This window comes from Protopterus annectens, chromosome 4.part0 (assembly GCF_019279795.1).
Source record: "Protopterus annectens isolate FY-2018-M chromosome 4.part0, PAN1.0, whole genome shotgun sequence".
Classification (NCBI taxonomy): domain Eukaryota; kingdom Metazoa; phylum Chordata; order Ceratodontiformes; family Protopteridae; genus Protopterus; species Protopterus annectens.
The window spans coordinates 1121737033-1121764301 of NC_056733.1; the positions used below are offsets into that span (position 1 = coordinate 1121737033).

Here is a 27269-nt window from a genome sequence, read left to right on the forward strand (position 1 = left end):
ATCACAGTGACACAGCAAGTTGGGGTGACCCATCTTTTTATGGTAGCGTATTAGCTATTATTCCAGACTCTGCTTGATCATCAGATGCAGTTTTATGTCATGGCATTTTTATTTATACTGACTGATAAATTCAGCTCAAAAGTCATGCCTCATTCCATCTCTCCCAGCTCTTCCAAGTGAAATCCTCTCCATCGGATTTCTACCAACTATTAACATAGACCAGGTGCTGGTAGCACTCACTAAAGCCATGAACACGGCCTCTATGGCTCCCAACAACATCCCCATTTGCCTCTAAACAGTCTAAAACACAACCTATCATTACCACTTAAGGCACTCTTTAACTACAGCCTCAAAACAGGCAAAATTCCAAGTGAATGTAGGACCACAACAGATATTCCTGTCCCCAACAGCAGACCATCAACTAACCCAAGGAAAACTAAAGATCCATTAGTCAAACAAGTCGAATATGCAAAGTAATGGAATTAATTATCATGAAAAACAAGGGCAATGGCAACCTACAAACACGGACCCATCCCAGTTTGGCTTTGTTAAGGGAATATCATGTCTACTTAATCTGATAGACTTCTTTGAGAGTATTGTCAAGGCAATAGATGAGGGTAACACACTGAATACTACATATCTTGTCCTGGTTAAGGCATTCAATACAATTCTTCACTCAGGCATTGTTGACAAGTTCTCTAAGCTAGGCATAAATCCCTACATAACTTGCTGGATTGTCAGATGGCTAACAGACAGGACCCAAAAAGTCAGGATTGGTGAGACCACCTCCACCAAGAGACTGGTCACTAGCAGAGTACCTGTCTAGGCTCTGTGCTAAGCCTGCTCCTGTTTGGCATCTACTTCCCAGAAGTCAAGGGTAACATTCAAGGTCTTTGGCTCACCAAGTTCACAGATGACTGTAAATTGGGAGCTATCTCCCCCAAGACACCAACATGTTGCAAGAGAGCTTGGCACAGAAAAATAACTGGTGCCAAATGGCCTTTAACTCAATGCCAAAAATACATCATATTGTCCTTTGGGAAACTGTCAACCCAAGTTAATTACTCCATTTATGAAATACCTCCAAGAGTTGACCCAGCAGTAAGGTATCTCAGAACATATGTAGACAACAATCTGGCCTTTGACCAACACATAGCTAAGATAGTAAGAAAATAATTCTATGTCACCCAACATATTGGTAAGGATATGACATCCAGGTCCAAGGAAGTTATAGTACCACTTTACTCAGCCCTTGTCTGACCTATCATTGAATACAATACCCCCTTTGGCATGTATCAAACCAAACACTAGCAACAGTTGGAATGCCCACAAAGGTTTTTCACCAGGAGAATTCGGGGCATCAATATCCTGTCCTACACTCATCATCTAAATGTCTGATTCACACTCCTTTTTCTACAAATAATTTTTCCCTTCTTTGTCTCATTTCCAAGAGTCCTTCAGAGTTCTTTGAAGATGAATTGCTTCCTGATGAGCATAATTAAATGGCGATATAAACAAAGTCATACTCAACCTGATATGGATCTTATGATGTAAGACCCTGATGTGTAAACTTCTTTCCTGATGACATGTTTTGGAAATTTCTCTGTTTTATGCAGCAGAGAGGTGGACTGACCCACTGAACCTATTTTTTTCAGCATAAAGGAGACTACAGAAGACCTTCCCTGGGATTCATGAACAGTCCGTGCAAGAATAGTTTATTCTTGCATGGACTGTTCCGTGTAGGAATACAGCAGCAGCATGCCCTACATATTAATTAGGGTGCGCTGCTGTATTCCTACACCTACACAATCCATGTACAAGTGCAGGGGTGTGTATAAGTCCTGCATGGACACTTAAACATGCCCCCTGCACTCAGAAAGTGCCATACGGCACCTTCAAATAAGGAAATAGCATAATATTACAGCCTGGGTCTAATATTATGCATTATTTCAGTGTCCGCAGACACTGAAATGCAAAACTAGCATGTCAGTGTCTGTGGACACTGAAGTAAGAAAAAAAAACACAATCCCCAAAACGTAGCCTGCACAGTACATGACTGTCCCCGGAATGGCCAGATTCCTTCCCTACATGGCTGCAACCTGCTGATAAATATTTGTAATAATTTAATATTTCTTTATTTTTTTTTTAAATAAAAAAAAGTTTAAGCACAGTGCAGTGGGTTTGCGCACTGCTGCACTTTACTCAGCCCAGCTTAAATGCTGTTTGAGAGTGAAATAGAATTCTGAAGGAATTCTGAAGTGCAGCATTTACATCTGGCCAAGTATACAAGTCCATGGGACTTACAATCAGCATAAAAGTCAGGTTTAAATATAACATCATATACTGGATGCTGAAAAATTACCCTGGTAGAAATGTGACAGCAGGCTTTGCAGCCCTTACAAGGATAGGTGCCCTTCCACTCAGAAGACATAACTGGTCTAACCATAGATCTATACCACAATTGTCTCGTCAGAGAAAATTTGTTCTTAAAAACATAACTAGGTTTATCACCCACTATAGATTTTATCTTGTCATCTGAGAGTAATATGGGCCAAAATGTATTAACTGTGCTGCAAACCTGCTGCACATTATTGCCATAAGTCAATGAAAGTCTAACTTTACGGCCATTTGAATTATCATGGGGTAACTTGGACTCATATGAGTGTTTAAAAAAAGGTTTGCCCTTGCTTGATCTCAAGGAAGCAACCTCACCATGTGTAGCATTCAAATCCTGCTGCTTATAGCCAAAAAGTCATTACTTAATATATCCATAGCTTCAAAACATTCTATATCCTCAGTGTGTAAGCGAGAAATTCTAAGGTACTGCCTTTTGGTGATATTATTAAAAACATGCCTGGGATGCATGCTATTATGATGTAAAAAAGTATTCTTCCTACATGGTTTCCTATATAGGGAGGTTTTAATAGCACCATCAAAAAGGTCAATTTTCACATCTAAAAAGTCTATAGTAATGGCTGAATAATTCACTGTAAATTTAAAACAATTACTTGCTGTTTATAAATAATGGACAAATTCAAGTAGATCAGCCTCTGAACATTCCCACAAAACAAAAATGTCATCCACAAAGTGCTTGTAATACAGCAACCGTGTGGAAAAGGGGTGCCCACTGAGGACTACCTCACACTCCCATTCCACCAACACTAGGTTGGCATAACTGTTAGTGCAAGGAGTCCCCATTGCAACCCCTATCTTTTGTCTATAAAGAATGTCATTAAACAAAAACATATTATTTTGTAGAATCATGTCCATTAAGACACCTATACATCCAATCAATTCAGATGAATAGTCAGTATTTACAGTTAGAAAACTCTTCAAATAGGTAATGCCCATTTCATGGAGTATGATAGCAAATAAGGTCTGTATATCCATGGTAACTAACAATGTATGTTCAGAATGAATACCATGTTGTCTAGAATAATCACCCAAAATACCCAAAAAGTGCTCCGTATCCCTAAGAACCACACTAGATTTTTCCAAAGAATTTTTTAAGTGATGCTCAATGAAAATAGAAATAAATGCTATGGCCCAACCCCTGCCTGAAACAATGGGGTGAAGAGGTGGTGTATGTAAAGACTTATGGACCTTAGGTGAGCCATGAATAGTTGTTATCAAAGGATCAGCAACCAACATAAAGTCATACATGTCTTTTTCTATAACACGTTCCATTAATAACACATAAAGGTGCTCATGGATATGGCTTATAATCCTATTTAAATCATTATTAGTCACATGCGGTGCAGCTGTAGTGTTGTCGCCTCACAGCAAGAGGTTCTCCCGTTCAGTTTTCAGAGGGAGTGCCTTCTGTGTGGAGTCTGCATGTCCTCCCTGTGGTTGAGTGGCATTCGAAAGACATGCGTGAATGGGCATGCCTTCGTTGAAGGTTGGGTGTCGGGCTGGCACCTCAGCACCATAAAAATCGACTGCCAATCATTAGCGGACCAGAGTTTCACTGTGGCAATCCCTAACTGGGAAAAGTCGAAGAAGAACTAGCCACATGTTCATAGGTATCAACATCATTGAGCATACAAATCATGGCTGTATTATATTGTGCGGTGTCAAGGATTACAATAGATCCCCCTTTATCAGCAGGATGAAATGCTAGCACTTTACTATTTTTAAGTTCATTTAGAGCCATACATTCATCATAAGCTAAATTATAAAAGTTATGCTTGAAATTGTCCATTTTAAAAATTCACTTTCGACTGTCTTAATAAAAGTTTCAAGCACTGGAGGGATTTGCAGAATAAACAAGCTAGAACGCTTTAGAAGAGCAGGCGCTGTGCATTCTCCACCAAATGCCACCTTCAATACTGCATTATGAACAAACAGTTTAACATCCAAGATAATATCTTCATAGGGTATTGAGTGCGATGGCACAAAGCTCAGACCTCTATTAAGTAAACTTACTTGTGAGTCTGTGAGCATATGTGAAGAAAGATTTTAAATAAATGAAAAGTTCTCTTCCGTACACTCTCCTCCATAGCATGGTCGAGCTCCACTGAGGACTTCCATTTCTTGCTCATGTAGTTGAGGTTCCACCCCCTGCCCAATGTTGTTGGAAGCCTGAAAGGGGCAGGAAAATTCAAAAAGACAACATCAGTTTCTAGAGGGTTGCTGGTATCTTTATGGTGAGCACCAGCTGTAGGAGTAGCAAAATTAGTGGCATTATTTGTATTTGCTGACAGTGAATTAGACAATAAACCAGTTTGATTGATCTCATGTCTAGCAGCAACATTCGTAACACCAGAGGTGTTAGAATTTACGTCAGATGATGGCAATGTCAAATTATGCTACAACTGTTCAGTAGCAGCTTGTTGTGTAGTATCTCTTACAGTGTCATTTGTCCGTTCGGACCCTCGTGGCCAGGCAAAGGTATGGCCAACTTGAAAATCGGCCATATCCCTGGCCAACTTCTGTTTCTTAACAGTTTGCTGCTTATCATCATAGGCTAGAACTTTTAAAAGGACATTGTCAATCTCTGCCGAGAAAGTAGGTCCAGAGAACCTATAATACAAATCTGCTTGTGCCTTTTCAAGTTTATTACATAATTCTTTCTCATGTGGAGCAAAAAAATCATTAAGAAGGCACATGTAATAGATATTTAATTCTATATTAAGTGTCTGCCAATGTTTTAATAGTTCTGGATAAGCATTACCATATGTGGGCATGCGGAGAACCCGCAGGCCCCTAAGAACTACCTTATGGTAAATGCAGGCTTACATATGTAGTCTTTGCCACTGCATTCTCTTTAGCTTATATAAGTCATTCTCAAAGTCTCTCAGTACTTGTTTAGGTAGCACAATCAGTACGCTCATCTATTGCAATTCCATCAGTAAGAGAACAGCCCAAAAGTGGATTGCTATCAAAATTCAATAATTGTTTAAAACGCTGTTGGTTACTTACATCCACGTTGGGCCAACAGCCCAATTCAATATCAGCTTGTTCAGTCATGTGCTGCTCAGACACACAAAATACCAATATAAAAAAGAAGAAAATGTGTCCAAGGAAGCCAAAGGTTACCCAGTAGGAAGTAAATACAATAAATGCTGCAAACAAGCCAGGCATCCACCAAGGCTGTAAAATATAAAACTTTAATACACAGAGTACACAGGATAAGCGCTTTCACACAAATTGTGCTTCATCAGATCCACAGAATCCACGGAATAAAACAACAGAACTATTAAATACTAAAACTTGTTTCAATTAACTAATAAAATACAGCAATCAATTATTGATGTATACTTCTTTTCTTAAGAATTGGTTTTAAAGGAACAGAAGCATTAAGGCCAGGCAGTGTATCTGCCTGCAACTTCACAATCCACTTTATCTCTGCAGTTTCAAGTCTGTTATTAAAATCACCATGCCTTTTGTTAAAATATAGCAATTGCAACACTATAAAATCAAAACTATGATAAGTAAAAATAGAAACATGTTTGGCTAGAGCGTTAAGTATGTTTTTCCGTCTAATGTCACCCATATACTGAAGAATGCGCTCTTTAAGCATAATAATTTTCATATTTGAAAATTCGCCAATCACGGAAAAGTGCAGGAAAATGGCCTTATTTAAACTGCACAGGTGAGAATACAGCCATATCTCTTTGAGTCTGATCAGGGCAACAAAGGCAGGTGTAGGAGAGGGTGTTCGCTTTTAGGTGCAACGCTGGGGCATCCAGGAATCCAGGGTCATGGTTGGACTCCTTATCAAAGACCATGAAGCTAGGCTGCTGCAGTGCCTGTACTAGGACTCCCAGTACAAAGCAGAGGCCTGGGACCATCTGGCATGCAATCTCACCAGTGCCAATGGTATACCCCAAACTGGTGAGCAGGTGCGTCATCACTATGATGACCTAAAGCGTAGGAGGGGTGAGGTCTTGGCCCAGTGGATAAGATGCATGAGCGGAGGACGTCCCAGAAGTTTGCAAGTATCCAGTCTGTGCATTTGTAAATAATCATTTAAAAATTGTATATGTTACTGTACAAGTGTGCTTAATGTCTGTTCTTTCCCCATACAGCTGCCGATGAGAGGGCTGTGAACTTTGATGCCCATGCACAGCACCTGGTCCAACTGCACCGAGAGTTTAGTGAGTACAGAAATATTTGTAATATCCGCTGTAATAAAGTAGAAATAGTAAAGGTAGTACTGTCTGTACATATAACTGTGCTCTAACTGCACTGAATAAATGCATGTGTCAGGCTGCCAGTTTTAAAATTCAGTAGTGCCAACTGCTGTGTAATACAGGGTTTTGTAGCAAACAAGGTGCAATTGAGGAAAGGAAGAGTAGAATATGTATTAGGCTTTCTGAAAGAACCTGCTAAGAAACTGCTGTGTCAGGGCTACCGTAACAGTTACAAATGAGAAGCAGTCCTCCTGTGCAGATCATGCAGTAATACTAACTGGATTTCTAAGTTATGGAAAGCGTTGTTATGTCAAAAATAATAAATGTTGACTACCACAAACTGTTGTTGTTCATTTGTCTTGTATCTGAATAGTACAATTGTGTAGCTGCTGCAGCATGCAGTAACTGAGATGAAGTGATGTAGCACGGTTTGGCTGCATAGCTCAGAATGTGGATCTGAAATAACTGACAAAATGCAAATGTAAATATTTTCTTCAGTAATGTCTTGTACTGTGTTCCTGCCAGGATTGCCTTGTGTTAACCTTTGCATTTCAGCTGTATGTAGTCCTAATGCAAAGTGTGAGACACTAAGAGGTGCAGACTGCAATAGTGTGTGTTGACTTGATTCTAAATTGAAGTATGTTTTATTAAAATATCCAAATGTCTAGTTTTAATAATATGCTCATACTGTGTAAACAGTAACATCAACAGTTTCTTGTTCTGATGTTTGCTGTAGGTATTATGGAAAACAAATAAAAAGACATTTGATAAAAAATTTATAGCGTGTAGAAAAGTATGTACCAGACAGAAATAGCTCAAATAGCAAATACCACTTCTTCAGTAGCTCATTCTGATAATAAGTAGGTCTATAGTTTATTTTTGCACACATACACCACAGTTCGAATCCAGGGACTGCTACTAACATGTCTTTCTAGTTCTAAAGCTGTAAACTTGAATATTGGTAGAAACACTAATCTATTGTGAAGAGATATTTTCCCCCCACTGGTAAAGAAATATTTGCAGAAACAGTATGATGGGTATATGTATGAAATGTGGAAGCAGTATGGTGGGTATATGTATGAATGTGGAAGCAGTATGATGGGTATATGTATGAATGTGGAAGCAGTATGATGGGTATATGTATGAAATGTGGAAGCAGTATGATGGGTATATGTATGAAATGTGGAAGCAGTATGATGGGTATATGTATGAAATGTGGAAGCAGTATGATGGGTATATGTATGAAATGTGGAAGCAGTATGATGGGTATATGTATGAAATGTGGAAGCAGTATGATGGGTATATGTATGAAATGTGGAAGCAGTATGATGGGTATATGTATGAAATGTGGAAGCAGTATGATGGGTATATGTATGAATGTGGAAGCAGTATGATGGGTATATGTATGAAATGTGGAAGCAGTATGATGGGTATATGTATGAAATGTGGAAGCAGTATGATGGGTATATGTATGAAATGTGGAAGCAGTATGATGGGTATATGTATGAAATGTGGAAGCAGTATGATGGGTATATGTATGAAATGTGGAAGCAGTATGATGGGTATATGTATGAAATGTGGAAGCAGTATGATGGGTATATGTATGAAATGTGGAAGCAGTATGATGGGTATATGTATGAATGTGGAAGCAGTATGATGGGTATATGTATGAAATGTGGAAGCAGTATGATGGGTATATGTATGAAATGTGGAAGCAGTATGATGGGTATATGTATGAAATGTGGAAGCAGTATGATGGGTATATGTATGAAATGTGGAAGCAGTATGATGGGTATATGTATGAAATGTGGAAGCAGTATGATGGGTATATGTATGAAATGTGGAAGCAGTATGATGGGTATATGTATGAAATGTGGAAGCAGTATGATGGGTATATGTATGAAATGTGGAAGCAGTATGATGGGTATATGTATGAAATGTGGAAGCAGTATGATGGGTATATGTATGAATGTGGAAGCAGTATGATGGGTATATGTATGAAATGTGGAAGCAGTATGATGGGTATATGTATGAAATGTGGAAGCAGTATGATGGGTATATGTATGAAATGTGGAAGCAGTATGATGGGTATATGTATGAAATGTGGAAGCAGTATGATGGGTATATGTATGAAATGTGGAAGCAGTATGATGGGTATATGTATGAAATGTGGATGCAGTATGATGGGTATATGTATGAAATGTGGAAGCAGTATGATGGGTATATGTATGAAATGTGGAAGCAGTATGATGGGTATATGTATGAAATGTGGAAGCACTATGATGGTTATATGTATGAAATGTGGAAGCAGTATGATGGGTATATGTATGAAATGTGGAAGCAGTATGATGGGTATATGTATGAAATGTGGAAGCAGTATGATAGGTATATGTATGAAATGTGGAAGCAGTATGATGGGTATATGTATGAAATGTGGAAGCAGTATGATGGGTATATGTATGAAATGTGGAAGCAGTATGATGGGTATATGTATGAAATGTGGAAGCAGTATGATGGGTATATGTATGAAATGTGGAAGCAGTATGATGGGTATATGTATGAAATGTGGAAGCAGTATGATGGGTATATGTATGAAATGTGGAAGCAGTATGATGGGTATATGTATGAAATGTGGAAGCAGTATGATGGGTATATGTATGAATGTGGAAGCAGTATGATGGGTATATGTATGAAATGTGGAAGCAGTATGATGGGTATATGTATGAAATGTGGAAGCAGTATGATGGGTATATGTATGAATGTGGAAGCAGTATGATGGGTATATGTATGAAATGTGGAAGCAGTATGATGGGTATATGTATGAAATGTGGAAGCAGTATGATGGGTATATGTATGAAATGTGGAAGCAGTATGATGGGTATATGTATGAAATGTGGAAGCAGTATGATGGGGATAGGTATGAATGTGGAAGCAGTATGATGGATATATGTATGAATGTGGAAGCAGTATGATGGATATATGTATGAATGTGGAAGCAGTATGATGGGTATATGTATGAAATGTGGAAGCAGTATGATGGGTATATGTATGAAATGTGGAAGCAGTATGATGGGTATATGTATGAATGTGGAAGCAGTATGATGGATATATGTATGAATGTGGAAGCAGTATGATGGATATATGTATGAATGTGGAAGCAGTATGATGGGTATATGTATGAAATGTGGAAGCAGTATGATGGGTATATGTATGAAATGTGGAAGCAGAATAATGGGTATATGTATGAATGTGGAAGCAGAATGATGGGTATATGTATGAAATGTGGAAGCAGTATGATGGGTAAATGTATGAAATGTGGAAGCAGTATGATGGGTATATGCATGAAATGTGGAAGCAGTATGATGGGTATATGTATGAAATGTGGAAGCAGTATGATGGGTATATGTATGAAATGTGGAAGCAGTATGATGGGGATAGGTATGAATGTGGAAGCAGTATGATGGGGATAGGTATGAATGTGGAAGCAGTATGATGGATATATGTATGAATGTGGAAGCAGTATGATGGATATATGTATGAATGTGGAAGCAGTATGATGGGTATATGTATGAAATGTGGAAGCAGTATGATGGGTATATGTATGAAATGTGGAAGCAGTATGATGGGTATATGTATGAATGTGGAAGCAGTATGATGGATATATGTATGAATGTGGAAGCAGTATGATGAATATATGTATGAATGTGGAAGCAGTATGATGGGTATATGTATGAAATGTGGAAGCAGTATGATGGGTATATGTATGAAATGTGGAAGCAGAATGACGGGTATATGTATGAATGTGGAAGCAGTATGATGGGTATATGTATGAAATGTGGAAGCAGTATGATGGGTAAATGTATGAAATGTGGAAGCAGTATGATGGGTATATGCATGAAATGTGGAAGCAGTATGATGGGTATATGTATGAAATGTGGAAGCAGTATGATGGGTATATGTATGAAATGTGGAAGCAGTATGATGGGGATAGGTATGAATGTGGAAGCAGTATGATGGGGATAGGTATGAATGTGGAAGCAGTATGATGGGTATATGTATGAAATGTGGAAGCAGTATGATGGGTATATGTATGAATGTGGAAGCAGTATGATGGGTATATGTATGAAATGTGGAAGCAGTATGATGGGTATATGTATGAATGTGGAAACAGTATGATGGGTATATGTATGAATGTGGAAGCAGTATGATGGGTATATGTATGAATGTGGAAACAGTATGATGGGTATATGTATGAATGTGGAAGCAGTATGATGGGTATATGTATGAAATGTGGAAGCAGTATGATGGGTATATGTATGAAATGTGGAAGCAGTATGATGGGTATATGTATGAAATGTGGAAGCAGTATGATGGGTATATGTATGAATGTGGAAGCAGTATGATGGGTATATGTATGAAATGTGGAAGCAGTATGATGGGTATATGTATGAATGTGGAAACAGTATGATGGGTATATGTATGAATGTGGAAGCAGTATGATGGGTATATGTATGAAATGTGGAAGCAGTACGATGGGTATATGTATGAATGTGGAAGCAGTATGATGGGCATATGTATGAAATGTGGAAGCAGTATGATGGGCATATGTATAAAATGTGGAAGCAGTATGATGGGTATATGTATGAAATGTGGAAGCAGTATGATGGGTATATGTATGAAATGTGGAATCAGTATGAAGGGTATATGTATGAAATGTGGAAGCAGTATGATGGGTATATGTATGAAATGTGGAAGCAGTATGATGGGTATATGTATGAATGTGGAAGCAGTATGATGGGTATATGTATGAAATGTGGAAGCAGTATGATGGGTAAATGTATGAAATGTGGAAGCAGTATGATGGGTATATGCATGAAATGTGGAAGCAGTATGATGGGTATATGTATGAAATGTGGAAGCAGTATGATGGGTATATGTATGAATGTGGAAGCAGTAGGATGGGTATATGTATGAAATGTGGAAGCAGTAGGATGGGTATATGTATGAAATGTGGAAGCTGTATGATGGGTATATGTATGAAATGTGGAAGCAGTAGGATGGGTATATGTATGAAATGTAGAAGCAGTACGACGGGTATATGTATGAAATGTGGAATCAGTATGATGGGTATATGTATGAAATGTGGAAGCAGTACGATGGGTATATGTATGAAATGTGGAAGCAGTACGACGGGTATATGTATGAAATGTGGAAGCAGTATGATGGGTATATGTATGAAATGTGGAAGCAGTATGATGGGTATATGTATGAAATGTGGAAGCAGTATGATGGGTATATGTATGAAATGTGGAAGCAGTATAATGGGTATATGTATGAAATGTGGAAGCAGTATGATGGGTATATGTATGAAATGTGGAAGCAGTATGATGGGTATATGTATGAAATGTGGAAGCAGTATGATGGGTATATGCATGAAATGTGGAAGCAGTGTGATGGGTATATGTATGAATGTGGAAGCAGTATGATAGGTATATGTATGAAATGTGGAAGCAGTATGATGGATATATGTATGAATGTGGAAGCAGTATGATGGGTATATGTATGAAATGTGGAAGCAGTACGATGGGTATATGTATGAAATGTGGAAGCAGTATGATGGGTATATGTATGAAATGTGGAAGCAGTATGATGGATATATGTATGAATGTGGAAGCAGTATGATGGATATATGTATGAATGTGGAAGCAGTATGATGGGTATATGTATGAAATGTGGAAGCAGTATGATGGGTATATATATGAAATGTGGAAGCAGTATGATGGGTATGTGTATGAAATGTGGAAGCAGTATGATGGGTATATGTATGAATGTGGAAGCAGTATGATGGGTATATGTATGAATGTGGAAGCAGTATGATGGGTATATGTATGAAATGTGGAAGCAGTATGATGGGTATATGTATGAAATGTGGAAGCAGTATGATGGGTATATGTATGAAATGTGGAAGCAGTATGATGGGTATATGTATGAATGTGGAAGCAGTATGATGGGTATATGTATGAAATGTGGAAGCAGTATGATGGGTATATGTATGAATGTGGAAGCAGTATGATGGGTATATGTATGAATGTGGAAGCAGTAAGATGGATATATGTATGAATGTGGAAGCAGCATGATGGGTATATGTATGAAATGTGGAAGCAGTATGATGAGTATATGTATGAATGTGGAAGCAGTATGATGGGTATATGTATGAATACGGAAACAGTATGATGGTTATATGTATGAAATGTGGAAGCAGTATGATGGGTATATGTATGAAATGTGGAAGCAGTATGATGGGTATATGTATGAAATGTGGAAGCAGTATGATGGGTGTATGTATGAATGTGGAAGCAGTATGATGGGTGTATGTATGAATGTGGAAGCAGTATGATGGGTATATGTATGAAATGTGGAAGCAGTACGATGGGTATATGTATGAAATGTGGAAGCAGTACGATGGGTATATGTATGAATGTGGAAGCAGTATGATGGGTATATATATGAATGTGGAAGCAGTATGATGGGTATATGTATGAAATGTGGAAGCCGTATGATGGGTATATGTATGAATGTGTACAAATGTTCTGTTGAGCAGCCCCAGGCCTACAAATAGAAGCAGGCTAGTCATCTGTACTATGTAGTCTGGCCAATACAAGCCTCTCAAGTCTCATGCTGTCATGGATGGTTTCCCCTGTTGCCAAGAAAGCTGCACCCAGATAACATCACAGTACAAGTATGCCAAAAGCACACTTAAAGAACAGCAGGACAGGGAACACATTTTTACTTGTACCAATACGTATGATAGGTTATGAGTCCCCTATACTTATGCACGTAGAGTTGTCATACCTTGCCCCATAGTACTCCAGGTGCACAGGTGTGTATGTGCTGTAGTAGCTGCATGATCCAGGCAGAGGTTAAGGGAGGGCAGAACTGTACACTATTGAACAGTAGTGTATTGAGAAGTATCACTGAATGCAGTTGTTAATGGAATTATTTTCTCTTCCCCCACCACTCACCTGCTCCAGTAATTGCACAAAATGAAATATGGGTATGTTTTTACTAAAACGTACTGTTGGGACCTTTGTTCCATTTTGGTTATTGTATCTGAAACTGTGTGCATACTAACATACCTTGTTGAATTACCATTGTTGTTGGCCTGTTGCCATAAGTATAACAGGTATGCTGTTGCAATCCTGACTGCCATTCCATTTCTGCATGTGTTCAGTTTGCCACACCACTGTTACAATTCCATTGTTCTGGGTCAATTGGAACACCCATGCATGCTGTGTTGACTAATGTTTAAATATATTGTTCATGACTAACTAATACACATTGTTAATTCTCACTCCATAGCATTTTCGGGAAGGTCAATCTCAGTGGATCCGGCTCTCCCACCCCACCTGGCCAAGCCACTGAGTCCCAGCACGTCTGAGACCCAACCCAGACCTCCATCATCTGCTGGTCCTTCAGCACCCTCAGGTGGAACCACTGCAGGGGCCAGGGCCCATCCTCCCCCTGCATGCGTGCACAGTGAGGATCTTGTCACCTGGCAAGAGGTACATGGCACAGTGTGCACTGTCTTCTAGTCAGAGCTGGATGAATGACTGCGCCAGGTGGAGGGGAGACTGGCGCAGCTTAAGGGGCAGCCAGCCCCTCCAGCTCAGCCCCAGCACCTTTGGGACCGTGAAGGTGTTGTGGTGACTGCCATCAGGTAGGGACATCAGTCCCACTACTACCATCTAGGGGGCTCATGGGCATCTGATTCCCAACCACCCTCCCCGTCCATGGTGTCCCCCCCATGTGTCACACACTGCCCCTGTCTGCTGTCTTGTGTGTCTTGTCTGTCTGCAAATGCAACCTCTCCTACCAAACATTCCTACCCGCACTTACCTATACTCCTTCCCCAACATCCCACTCTCACCTTTAAAAAAAAAAGGGCATCTGTCCCAAAAAAAAAAAAATTACGTCCCATACATAGCTCTGCATTTTGCCCAGAGACGCAGTCCCCTTACTTAATCTACCCCACTAATTATCTTCATTTTATGTCATTCACACCCCCCCCCCGTGGGGTGTGAGGCTCTAAATTCCAAATTGCTCGCAGTCATATCAGCTGTTGCTGTCGAAGAAATGCAGAGCTATGGTCCTTTCCTGCACCCATCCTGCACAGCCCTAGCTGCCTCTCATCTTGTTTTACCCCCTGCTTGCCCCCATTTCACCACTTTCCTGTCTCCCTTTTTTCTTTTCTTTATTTAAAATTAGCATGGGTTTAAGTGGATGTAAGTGGACCTAAGCAAAGCCAAGCCAATGTAAGCATCGCTTAGCTCCACACAAACCCACGCAAACCCACTTACAACTGCTTAAAAGTGCCTTAATCACTCTGTATCCACCAGCCCAGCAACAAAATAATCAGCTATGCTCAGTCTTGAGCCTGGGATGCTATACACCATATTCACAGCAATTTACCACTAGGCCATCTTAGCTATGATATATTGTGATGTTTTTTACAACATATCATGCAGCACAGGCAGTTTACGAGAAGAAAAACACACTGTGCAATGAGGAATGATAGTTATCTACAAATATATACATGAAAATAAAATATTTACATATAAAGAGGGATAGATAGATATGTGTGGAGATACATATATATATGTATAACAATATATAAATATATTACCAAGAAATGCTGACGTGTACATATACATATATATGTATGTATAAATATATCTATCTATCTATATATATATATATATATATATATATATATATATATATATGTACATATGCATACCTGTCTCTAAATGCCCATACACATATATGCTGCTGATAGACCACCCATAACTGGGGCAGCATGCACAGCTGGATACAAAAGAACCCATGACACTCACATCTGCCCCCCAGTCTAAATAATACGTGAACTGTACGCTGCTACAACATCATGATAGGCCATACACAATGGCCAGACATATACCGTGACCTCTTAGCAAAACAACTACAATGAGTGAAGATAGTAAACAAAAAACAAGTAATCTCTGTGGTATCCCCGAAGTCTCAAAACAACCCATTAAAGTGTAGTGGGTCCAAAAACAAAACAGTATAAGAAACTTCTCTGTGTGGAAGATTTTCAGTTCATATATTTCTAGTTAATCACTGTATATTAATCAGATCAGACAATAGTAGTAGAAGTAGCAAGCTTAAACTCGTCAAGTCAAAACAAAACAAAAAATAATAATAGAAAATATATAATCGTACAGCGTTACTATGTATTCGAAAATAATCCAAGCAAAGCAGACAGTCTGTTTCCAGTTGAAAACCCTTTATTAAGTACACAGACAAGCGATCCAAGTAAAACAAAAATAGAGTAATAATTTCCTCACAAGCTTTCTATATATATATATATATATATATATATATATATATATATATATATATATATATATATATACCTTGTATCAGGCATGGGGGTGGTTTATTGTGCTGTAAAACAAAGTGTTATTGGTACACATGTTAAATTCACATGCCTTCCCCCATCAGTGTGACATTCGAACAGGTCCTGCCCTACTTAGTAGCTGCCATAACAGTATATAACCCTTATGTACTTTAAATAAAATTTATAATGATGTGGTACCTCATATTGAACCAAATTATTAAGTACATTATTAAGTCTGTGATTTTATCAAAGACAATATACTACATGGCTGGAAATATATCAACCTTAGTTCATTTGGCAATCAAAAAAAATATATAAATATACACATATACATTTTGCATGTAAAATCAGTTTCTATTTTCATAACCTATTGTTAACAAAGATTGCTTTCATCCTTCTGGACTTCTTCAGGTCTGTGTACAAGAACCCTAAAAACAATCTATAAAAATATATATAATTATATAATTAGTTAGTATTGTTATTACACATCATTTTGAATAAAGTGGAAAAAATAACCAGAAAAAAATAATAAAAATAAGAATAAATGTATGTATGATGATGGAAACAAAGTATACACTTAAATTTCAACTGATTTAAAATGGTATTTAAAACCAATTTGTAGAATAAAATAAAATACAATTAGTCATGTAAACAATGTGGCAATTTTCTAAGTTCCAGTGCACTTTCAATTGGACAGTAGTAGTTTAGTCCAGGCTTCCTAAAAGAGTTCAGCTTGCTTGTATTACTTTCGAATACTTAGTAATGCTGTACAATTATATATTTTCTATTTTTATTTTTTATTTATTTTATTTATTTATTTTACATTTGTTAACCGGGCTAGTCTAGCTGGATATATGTCCATTTTCAGTAGAGGCCCGGGGAGAAAAGCTCCACACATAAATCTATACTAAGAGACATATTAATAAAAAAATTAAGTACAATAAGAATATACATTTAGTAATAAGAACAACAAATACCTAAGGCACACACAAAAATATACTAGGTCAGTAGTAGCATCACAATTAAAATGCTAAAGATTAGCAATTAGTTTCAAGTTTTGTTTTGTTTTGACTTAAGACGAGTTTAAGTTTGTTACTTCTACTACTGTTGTCTAATTAATATACAGTGATTAACTAGAAATATATGGACTGAAAATCTTCCACACAGAGAAGATAGTAAACAAAAATACAAACAGCCAGTAATTCACGCAAGTTCATTTTACTCTGATGTCTTTGCCAAAGCCTTCAAGGAGTAACACATTACAAGAAATACTTGCCTTAATTAGAATATGCAATTAACACTTAAGTATATTTAAATACACAGCCTGCAATTACACTCCTCATTCAACCCCCTAGGGGATAAAGTATCACATTTAAAAACATACATTGATTCTATACATAACAATTGTTCTTTTATGACTGTTTGACCAAACTGAGAAACAGACTTTTTCCAAAGCAGTACCTTGTAACCCACCACATGTAATTACATGTATATACACAGCCTCCAATTACACTACTCATTTAACCCCTAGGGGATAATATATCACATTTGAGAATTTAAACTGATTCTGTACATAACAAATGTTCTTTCATGACTACTACCCCATGGTGAGAATTATTGAAATATACAGCTTTATAACTGTCTTCTTTCTCATCAGTAATATGTCTCACGTGTTCTAATAACCTAGTTTTAAAACACTTGTTACTCTTCCCCACATAAAATATGTTACAAGGGCATCTATGAGCATTATCCATACACCAACCTATTGAATGTACAGAGTCCCACATGTTGTCTACCCTTTCCCTTAGCAGGAATGACAGAACAAAATAATGGTAGACCCTACCTATCAACCTCCTACTGTATGGCATCTGTACAAAGCTTGACATAATTTGGGACAGAGACCCAAAAATATGGCCATACTTGAAATATTGCTGTTATACACTGAGAAAATTGCTGGTGTTACAGGGTTTGTTGTAACATATCTTTTCTGAGGGATATGGGGGACACCAGGGATCACTTCAGTAGCTTTGCTGGATGGAGGCACAGGGAACTAATCTAAGGGGGCAGTGAAAGCCAACACATTCTGGCTAGGCTTATAAATACCTTTGGGCAGATAGCCTAGTACATACCTATGGACCTATATAAAGTCTGAAAAACAAATGGATGTTAGCATTTACTGAGTGCAATCACCAGAGTATACTACTGATTTGCCAAGACCTGTCTGGAGAACAGACCAAACATAGCAGGCAAACCTCTGGCCATTATGTGGATAGCCCTACAATTGAGAGCTATGCAGACACAGAACTTTGTCAGACTGAAACCCATGCAGAAGTAGCATGTTCAGGCAAACCCTGTTAAACAATCAGTATTCAAAATATATAACAGCAATACTCACATTCTGCTCCTAAGTCTTGAATCTTCTCCACCATTTGGTTGGCTTGTCTCCACAGGCCTTGTTCTAAGAGGTATTAGCTCACACACCTCCAGGACGTCTTCCTAACAGGTAAGGGAAAGGGCCAACACCCACATGGAGTACTCAATTATAGGAATGTGTTGCCATGACATTGGCTATTGGAATAAGTACACAGCTGCTCTGCATGCAATCATCAACTGGGGAACACCAATTGGTGCTCAGGCCATCACATGGTCATGAGCATTACCTACAAAAGACAAGCTGCCATCTATTCAAACCACCTCTGTCATAGACAGTCCATCAGTGCAAAGCTGAAGTAGTGTGAGAAAAAAAAGGATATATCTGTGAAAAATCCAGAAAAAAAGAAAAAGGGTATGTGAAACAAGTAAGCATGTAACTGAATGCAGTAGGTGGTCTGTGATAATGTAAAATAGGGGTTTGAAAGCATATGTCTCAACAAGACTTGCTGTATGGATGTACTGCTGAACAGCACTGATGGCCATAGCATGTGGCTCTGTCTGTAGTGACTAGGCCAGCTACTGGGATGTTGTACATACCTATATGTTACCTGTGCATATAACTATGATACACGTTTTGTCTTGTAAATATAAGACAACTATACAGAGCATGTGCGGAGTAAAGCACTGCTGCAGATGTGTGTGTTGAACTTCATGTGATATACCATATGTGTATGTCTGTCAAATCCTGGCCAAATCTGTGAAGACTGACATTACAACATCCCCTTCATTGTCTCCTGGCTTTTCCCATTCAGGACTGCCACAGTGGATCATCTGTTTCTACCTGTCCTCTGAATTCTGCTCTCTCAAACCAAACACCTGCATGTCCTCTCTCATCACATCCAGAAACCTTATCTGAGGCCTTCCTCTCTTCCTCTTGCCTGGCAGCTACATCCTTACCATCCTTTTCCCAATATACCCAGCACCCCTCTTCAGCACATGTCCAAACTGATGTAATGCTGCCTCTCCAACTTTGTCTCATATCCGTGCAACATGGCATGAGCCTGTCATATACACATTGCTAAACCTGTGCACCCGTGTCACATCCAGTGCAAAACATAACATCTGTAACTCTGTCATGTGCAGCTCTGACCCCTGCCTTTATGTCAGTCCCACTGTCTCCAACCCATATAACATAGGTGGTCTCACTACCCTCTTGTAGACTTACATATCACGTTTACTGGTGCTCATCTGTCACATATCACTTCTGACACTCCTCTCCACCCTCTCCATCCTACCTGTACTTTCTTCTTCACCTGTCCTCCATAGTCCTCATTACTCTGAAATGTTGATCCCAATCATTTGAACACACCCACCTTTGCCATCTACACCCCATGCATCCTCAACATTCCGCTAACCTCCCTCTCATTCACACACAGATATTCTGTCCTAGTGCTACTGCCTTCATTCCTCTCCTCTCTAGAGCATATGTCCACCTCTCCAGGGTCTCCAAAAGCTGTTCCCTACTCTCAGTACAGCTCACAATGTCATCTGCAAACAACATAGTCAACGGGGACTCCCGTATGATCTTGCCTGTCAACCTGTCCATCACCATTGCTAATCAGAAAGGGCTCACAGCTGATCCCTGATGTCATCCCACCTGCACCTTAAACACATCCATCAGTCCAAATGCAGAGCTCAATGCTGTCACACCACCCTTGTACATATCCTTTAACACTCTTACATATATCTCTTCCACTCATGACTTCAACATACAATACCACAGCTCCTGTCTAGGCACCCTATCATATGCTTTCTGTACATCCAGAGAGACATAGAGCAACTCCTGGCCTTCTCTGTATTCCACCAGTAAAAGTCTTAGAGCAAACATCACATTGGCAGTGCCCTTTCCACGCATGACATCATACTGCTGACCAGTACTACTCACCTCCCGGCGTAACCTAGCTTCCACTACTCTTACCCATAACTTCATGCTGTGACTGGTCAGTGTTATCCCTCTGTAGTTATCACAGCTCTGCACATCAACCTCATTCTCAACACCACACCCAAGCACTTTCTCTCCACCCCTCATGCAACCTCACACTTCCCAAGATATAAGTAAACAGTCCAGCTAACACATCACTGCCATTTCCCCTGAACAACCCCATGCTTCCACACGTGTGTAATGTGGACCAACAGGCTTGCCAGTATTCATCCTCTCCATAGCTATCCTTACATCCTCCTTGTTAAGCCATTGCACTTCCTGATTCACCATACCAACATCATCCAACCTTCTTTGTCTCATTCTCTTCATTCATCATCCTCTCAGAGTACACTGTCCATGTGCTCAACACGCTCTCCTCGCTTGTGAGTGCATATACCTCATCATCCTTTATCACTGCCCATGTGCTCAACACACTCTCCTCGCTTGTGAGTACATATACCTCATCATCCTGTATCACCCTTATCTGCTGCACATCTTTCCTAGCTCAGCGTATCTGTCCAGCCAATCGTTACAATTCCTGTCATCCCTCCTTAGTGTCCAGCCTGTCATTAAACTCTTCATATGCCCATCCTCAGCCTTTGCCACCTCCCTCTTTGCCATGCACATCATCTCCTCGTACTTTCCTCATCTCTCTGACAATCCCACTCCTTCTTCCCCAACCTCTGTCTCTGTATACTGTCTAGTACTTCCTCAGTCCACCAACAGGTGCCCTTGTACTGCTTCCTCCATCCACGTCACCCCAAGCACCCATCTAGCTGTCTCCCTTACCAGCTCTGCTGTACTTAACCAGATATTTGTTAGATTGTCACTGCCACCCAGTGCCTGTCTCAACTCTTCCCTGAACTCCACCTCACAATCACCCTTTTCCAATTCACACCACTTGATCCTTGGTGCTGCCCCCACACTCCTCCTCATCTCGATCACCATCATCTCACATACCAACATTCTCTGCTGCCTAAATATACTTCCACCATCACCACTTTACAGTCTCCAATCTCCTTCAAAATGGCCCTCCTACATTAGATATATTCCACCTGTGTGCATCTTTCTCCACTCTTGTACATCACCCTATGCTCCTCCCTTGTGTTATAGTGCATATTCACCACAGTCATGTCCATCCTTTATGCAAAATCCACTACCATCTCACTATCTCCACTCTTTTTAACACCATACATTCCTATCATTGGTTCATAGGTAGGTACTAGGCTATAGGCCCTGGGGCCTATAGAAGCCTAGCCAAAAAGGTACCCTGGCTTTTGCCACCCAAGAAAATTATTTTCCTGTGCCACTGTCGAGCAGAGCCACAGATGTGAATCCCGGGGTGAATCTCCTATTTCACATCCAATCATCAAGATTTTTCTTGAAGAGTGCTAATGAGTAGCTTTGTTTGATAGGTAGTTTATTCTAGAGTATGGGAAGTCTCTGGGACAGGAATCTATCCCTCCGGCATGTTCTGTTTATTGTGGTGACAAGGTTTAGGTCCCTAGATAGTGTAGCTCAGAGGGATTGGGATTTCTTTAAGTGGAGCATGTCCAACAGCTCTGGGCTTGACCATAGCTTTGTATGTTAGGTAGAGATCACCTCTGAGTAGGCGATATGTGACGGAGTAAAGCTGGAGTCTAGGGGATAGAGCATAGGGCATCTGTTTGAGGCCAGTAATCCTCCTTGTGAGGTATTTCTGCGGCCTTTCCAGTTATTGTAGATGTCTTGTGAGGTACATACCAAAAGGGGCACTGTACTCTATAATGGGTCTAATGAGTGATGAGTAGAGGGGAACAATGACCTCTTTTTTCTGGATGAGAAACCTTTTGTGATGAGGTGTGCCACGTAGAAGGATTTCCTGACTACTGTGGTGATGTGATTATCAAAGGAGAGACTACTGTCCACCTGTGTCCCAAGGTCTCTTATTACGCTCTCAGTGTTAAGTATACTACTGCCTATGTTGTAGTTCATGGGTACAGAGTTTTTACCAAAGGGGATGACAATGCACTTTTTGGCATTGAGCTTGAGGCCATGGCTTTGACACCAGGCATCTGTCTCAGTGAGGCCCTTTTCTAGGATGTCCACATCGTTAGGAGTTTCAATTATGGCTCCTAGTTTGCAGTCATCTGCGAACTTCATTAGCCAAAGGCATGCTGTGTTAGCCTGTACCTCAGAGAAGTAGATACCAAAAAGGAGAGGACCCAGGACTGAACCTTGCGGTACTCTACTTGTCACTGGTCTGAAGTCGGATTTGGAGTCTGCTACTTTCACAATGTGGGTTCTGTCAGTGAGCCAGTTGGCAACCCATCTTGTGACATAGGGATTTATACCTAGTTTAGTGAGTTTATCTATAATTCCAGAGTGGGGGATGGTGTTGAAAACCTTGGCAAGATCTAGATAGGCTCTGTGACCCACCTTATCTTTGTCAATGGCTTTGGTGACTGCTTCAAAGAAGTCTATCAGGTTTAGGAGACATGATCTGCCTTTTACAAACCCAAACTGGGTGGGGTCCAGAGTTTTGAAATTACTAATGTCTTTGGTTATAAGTTCCATGATGATACGTTCCATGGCCTTGAAGACCAGGCTCATCAGGCTAATGGGGCAGTAGTTCCCAGAGTCCATGGTGGCTCCCCCCTTGTGGAGTGGGATAACCATCGATGTGCACCATTCAGCAGGCACAAAGCCTGAGGTTAGGCTATGACTGAACATGGTACTTAGGTGGGGTGCCAGTTCGTTCTGTAGTTCATGTAGAAAGCAGCCTGGGATGTTGTCTGGTCCCATGGATGCTGTGTTCTTGGCTTTGGAGAGTGTGGTTTTTACCTGTGCAGCCGTGATTACTGGAACTTTGCATTCTTCCGGTATAGAGATAAGCTCTTTAGGGGGTGAGAAGGGGGTAAAGCCATTACTGAACCTATCTGCCAGCATGTTGGCAATAGCAGTTGGGTCTGTACATTTAGTGCCATTGTGCTGCAACTCAGAGCAGATCTGAGTGTTGCCATTGAGATTCTTGACATAGCTATAGAATGCTTTGTGGTTGTCTTTAGAATCAGTGGCAAGTTTGTTTTTGTAAGTAGCTTTGGAGGATCTTATAAGGGATCTCAGCTTCTTACTGAGGCTGACCAGGGAGCTCCTCCACTCATGGGAATTTACTCTCTTTTGCAACAGTTTATTCGTTCTGTTGTACAGTTTGTTTATGGCAGTGGACCACCAGATTGGCTTCCTTTTCTTGGAGGATAGCGTCTTGGCTCTGTTTGGGATAGCACGATCCATGCTCTCATGTAAGTGCTTATAAAGTGCAATTGTGTATGATTCAGTAGTCGTAACTGTATTGTCCATCTGCATGGCTGTCATGAAGTTCACTTCTGTCTTAAGAAGCATGAAGTTGGCTTTGGAGAAATTTTTTACCGTGGTTTCCTTAATGGGGGGGGGGGCAGAATGTGGATATCTAGGATAATTAGCTTATGGTCGGATCGGACCAAAGAGGCATTGACTTCAGGTGTGGAACACTGGTCACTCATGTTGGTGATGACTAGATCTAGGATATTGTTGCCCCTGTTGGGGGTGTGGATAAGTTGTTCCAGGGCATTGGAATTTATGAATTCCAGAAAGCGTTGAGTGAAGGAGTTGGTACATGAGTAGTTTTCCCAGTTAATGGTGGGGTAGTTGAAATCGTCCATTATTAGGTTGTTTGGTTGAACCTTAATATTTTCCAGTACATCAAGAAAAGAAGAGTGGGAATCCTGGGGCATGGTGGGTGATCTGTAGCAAGCTACAATTTGGATTGCAGTTTTGCCCAGAGTTAGTTGCACTTAGGTTCATAGGTTCATAGGTTCATAGGTAGATACTAGGCTATCTGCCCTAGGGCATTTATAAGCCTAGCCAGAGTGTATTTGGCTTCCACCTCCCTATTAGATTAGCCTACTGTGCCTCTGTAAAGTAGGTCACAGAAGGTACCCTTTTACGATTAGTTTACTGTGCCTCTGTCTAGCAGGGACACAGAAGAGATCCCAGGGGTGAATTTGCGATTTCCCATCCATGCATCCAGATTTCGCTTGAAGAGGGTCAGCAAGGGGCTATGTCTAACATAAATTGGGATTCTATTCCAGAGTGAGAGGAGCCTCTGGGAAATGAATCTGTCCCTCCAGCATGTCCTATTTATTTTTGTGCTGAGATTTAGGTCCCTGGAGCATGTAGCTCTAAGGGACTTGGATTTTTTGAGGTGGAGCATGTCCATTAATTCTGGGTTTGACATGACTTTGTACGTCAGGCATAGATCGCCTCTGAGTAGGCGGTAAGCAACTGAGTTGAGCTGGAGTTTCTTTAGTCGAGCTGCATAGGACATCTGTTTGTAGCCCATGATCCTCTTGGTGAGGCACTTTTGGGGTCTCTCCAGTTGCTACAGGTGTCGGGTAAGGTACATCCCAAAAGGGGCATTGTATTCAATTATGGGCCTGATGAGTGACGAGTAGAGGGGCACAATGACCTCTCTTGATTTAGATGCAAACCCTTTCGTGATAAGGTGGGCTATATAGAAGGTCTTTCTAACCACTTTGGCAACATGATTATCAAAGGAGAGACTACTATCTACGTTGGTCCCCAAATCTCTAATTACTTCTTCCATACTTAATGGATTACCACCTATGTGGTAATTTGTGGGTACCTTGTTTTTCCCAAAGGGGATGACTATGCACTTTTTAGCATTTAGCTTGAGGCTGTGGCTCTGGCACCAAGCATCCATCTCTGTGAGACCCTTTTGGAGGATGCTTGTGTCAGCTTGAGATTCGATTATGGCCCCCAGTTTGCAGTCATCTATGAACTTTGTCAGCCATAATCCCCCCGTGTTAGCCTGAACCTCAGAGAAGTATATACTGAACAAGAGAGGTCCCAGAACTGAGCCCTGTGGGACGCCACTTGTAACTGGTTTGGATTCGGATATGGCACCTGCGATTCTGACCATGTGGGTTCTATCTCTGAGCCAGTTTGCAACCCATCTTGTGATATAGGGGTTGATATTTAAGCTGGTAAGCTTATTTATGATGCCCAAGTGGGGTATTGTGTCGAAGGCTTTTGCGAGGTCCAGGTAAGCTGTGTGGACTACCTTGCCCTCGTCTATGGCTTTGGTAACTGATTCAAAGAAATCAACTAGGTTTAAGAGGCAAGATCTGCCATTAACAAAGCCAAATTGGGTAGGGTCCAGTGTCTGGAGGCTCCCAATGTCTTTGTTTATGAGTTCCATGATAATACGCTCCATAGCTTTACAGACCAGACTAGTCAGGCTTATGGGGTGATAGTTTCATTGTGGCACCACCTTTGTGGAGTGGGACCACTGTAGCTGTATGCCATTCTTTGGGTACATATCCTGTAGTAAGGCTAAATTTAAACAGTGACAATGTGAGGGTTCAGTTCTTCTTGGAGCTCGTGTAAGACACAGCCTGGGACACCATCTGGTCCCATAGATGCTGTGTTTTTTGCTTTGGAGAGGGCAGCTTTCACCTGTGCATCTGTGATGTCAGGGAGGTTACATTCAGTTGGGATAGGCATTTGCTCCTTTGGGGGGGGGAGTTTGTGCTGAATCTGTCTGCCAGAATGTTGGCTATGTCTGTAGGTTCGGTATATTTTGTACCATTATGCAACAATTCAGAGCATATCTGGGAGTTTCCGCCCATGTTCCTGACATAACTAAAGAAGGCCTTGTGATTATCTTTAGTGTCTAGGACAATTTTTCTTTCAAAACTGGCCTTTGATGATTTTATGAGGGATCGAAGTTTCTTGCTAATACTGATCAGAGATGCCTTCCATTTTTGGGATTTTGCTCTGTCATGTAGTAGCTTCCTCCTTCTGTTGTATAGCTTATTTATGGCTGGGGTCCACCAGACCGGTCTCCTGTTTTTGGAGGAGTGAGTCTTGGTTTTATTTGGGATAGCACGATGCATTCCTGCAGGTGCTCGTAGAATGCATTTGTAAAGGATTTTGCAGATTGGGCTGTATTATCCTCTGGCCCAGGAGCTTTGAAGGATTCCACCTCAATCTTGAGAAGTGCAAAGTTGGCTTTTGAGAAATTCTTTACAGTGATTTCCTTGGCTGGGGGTGGGGACGGGATATGGATGTCCAGAGAAATTTGTTTATGGTCTGATCTTACCAATGAGGGGTTTACCTCTGGTGTGGAACATAGAGTCCCCATGTTGGTGATGACCAGGTCCAATATGTTGTTCCCTCTTGTGGGAGTGGTGACCAGTTGTTCCATTGAGTTAGAGTTTACAAATTCGAGGAACCGTTGGGCGAGGGTGTTTGGGCTTGAGTAGTTTTCCCAGTCAATGTTTGGGTAGTTGAAGTCACCCAATAACATAGTGTTTGGAGAGACCTTCATATTCTCCAGTTTTCTCAGGAATGCCAAGTGGGGTTCCTGTAATAAGGAGGGTGTTCTATAGCAGGCTACAAACTGAAAGGCAGTTTTGCCCGCTGTTAGTTGCACATGGATGGTTTCCAATACTTCGTGCAGTGCCACTAAGCTGGAGGTGTAGGTATCTTTGATGAATATAGATACTCACCCTCCTTTTGTGCTTCGGTCTGAGTTTTGGGGCCGAAACGCATGGTATGAGTTATAACCTGGTAGTGCTGAGGTGCTCTCAGGAGCCTTGAACCAGGTTTCTGTTACTGCACAGACATCGATTTTCTCCATACTGAGGAGAGCCTCGAGTGCGTGCATCTTGAGGTTTAGAATTCTGGCATTGAGTAGCATTACCTTTAGTTTTTTTATCCTTGGGTTGTCTATGGAGCTGAGTTTGTCCTTGCCTAAAAAAGGCACTATGGGGGTGGCAAGAGCCTTGGCCAGTATATG

At 40.5% G+C, this 27269-nt stretch overlaps 1 protein-coding gene across 5 annotated transcripts in view; it reads left to right on the plus strand.

The window, feature by feature from the left end:
• Nucleotides 1–27269, plus strand: part of FBXW11 (F-box and WD repeat domain containing 11) — a 2367054-nt gene that overhangs the window by 503397 nt on the left and 1836388 nt on the right. The window lies entirely within an intron of this gene.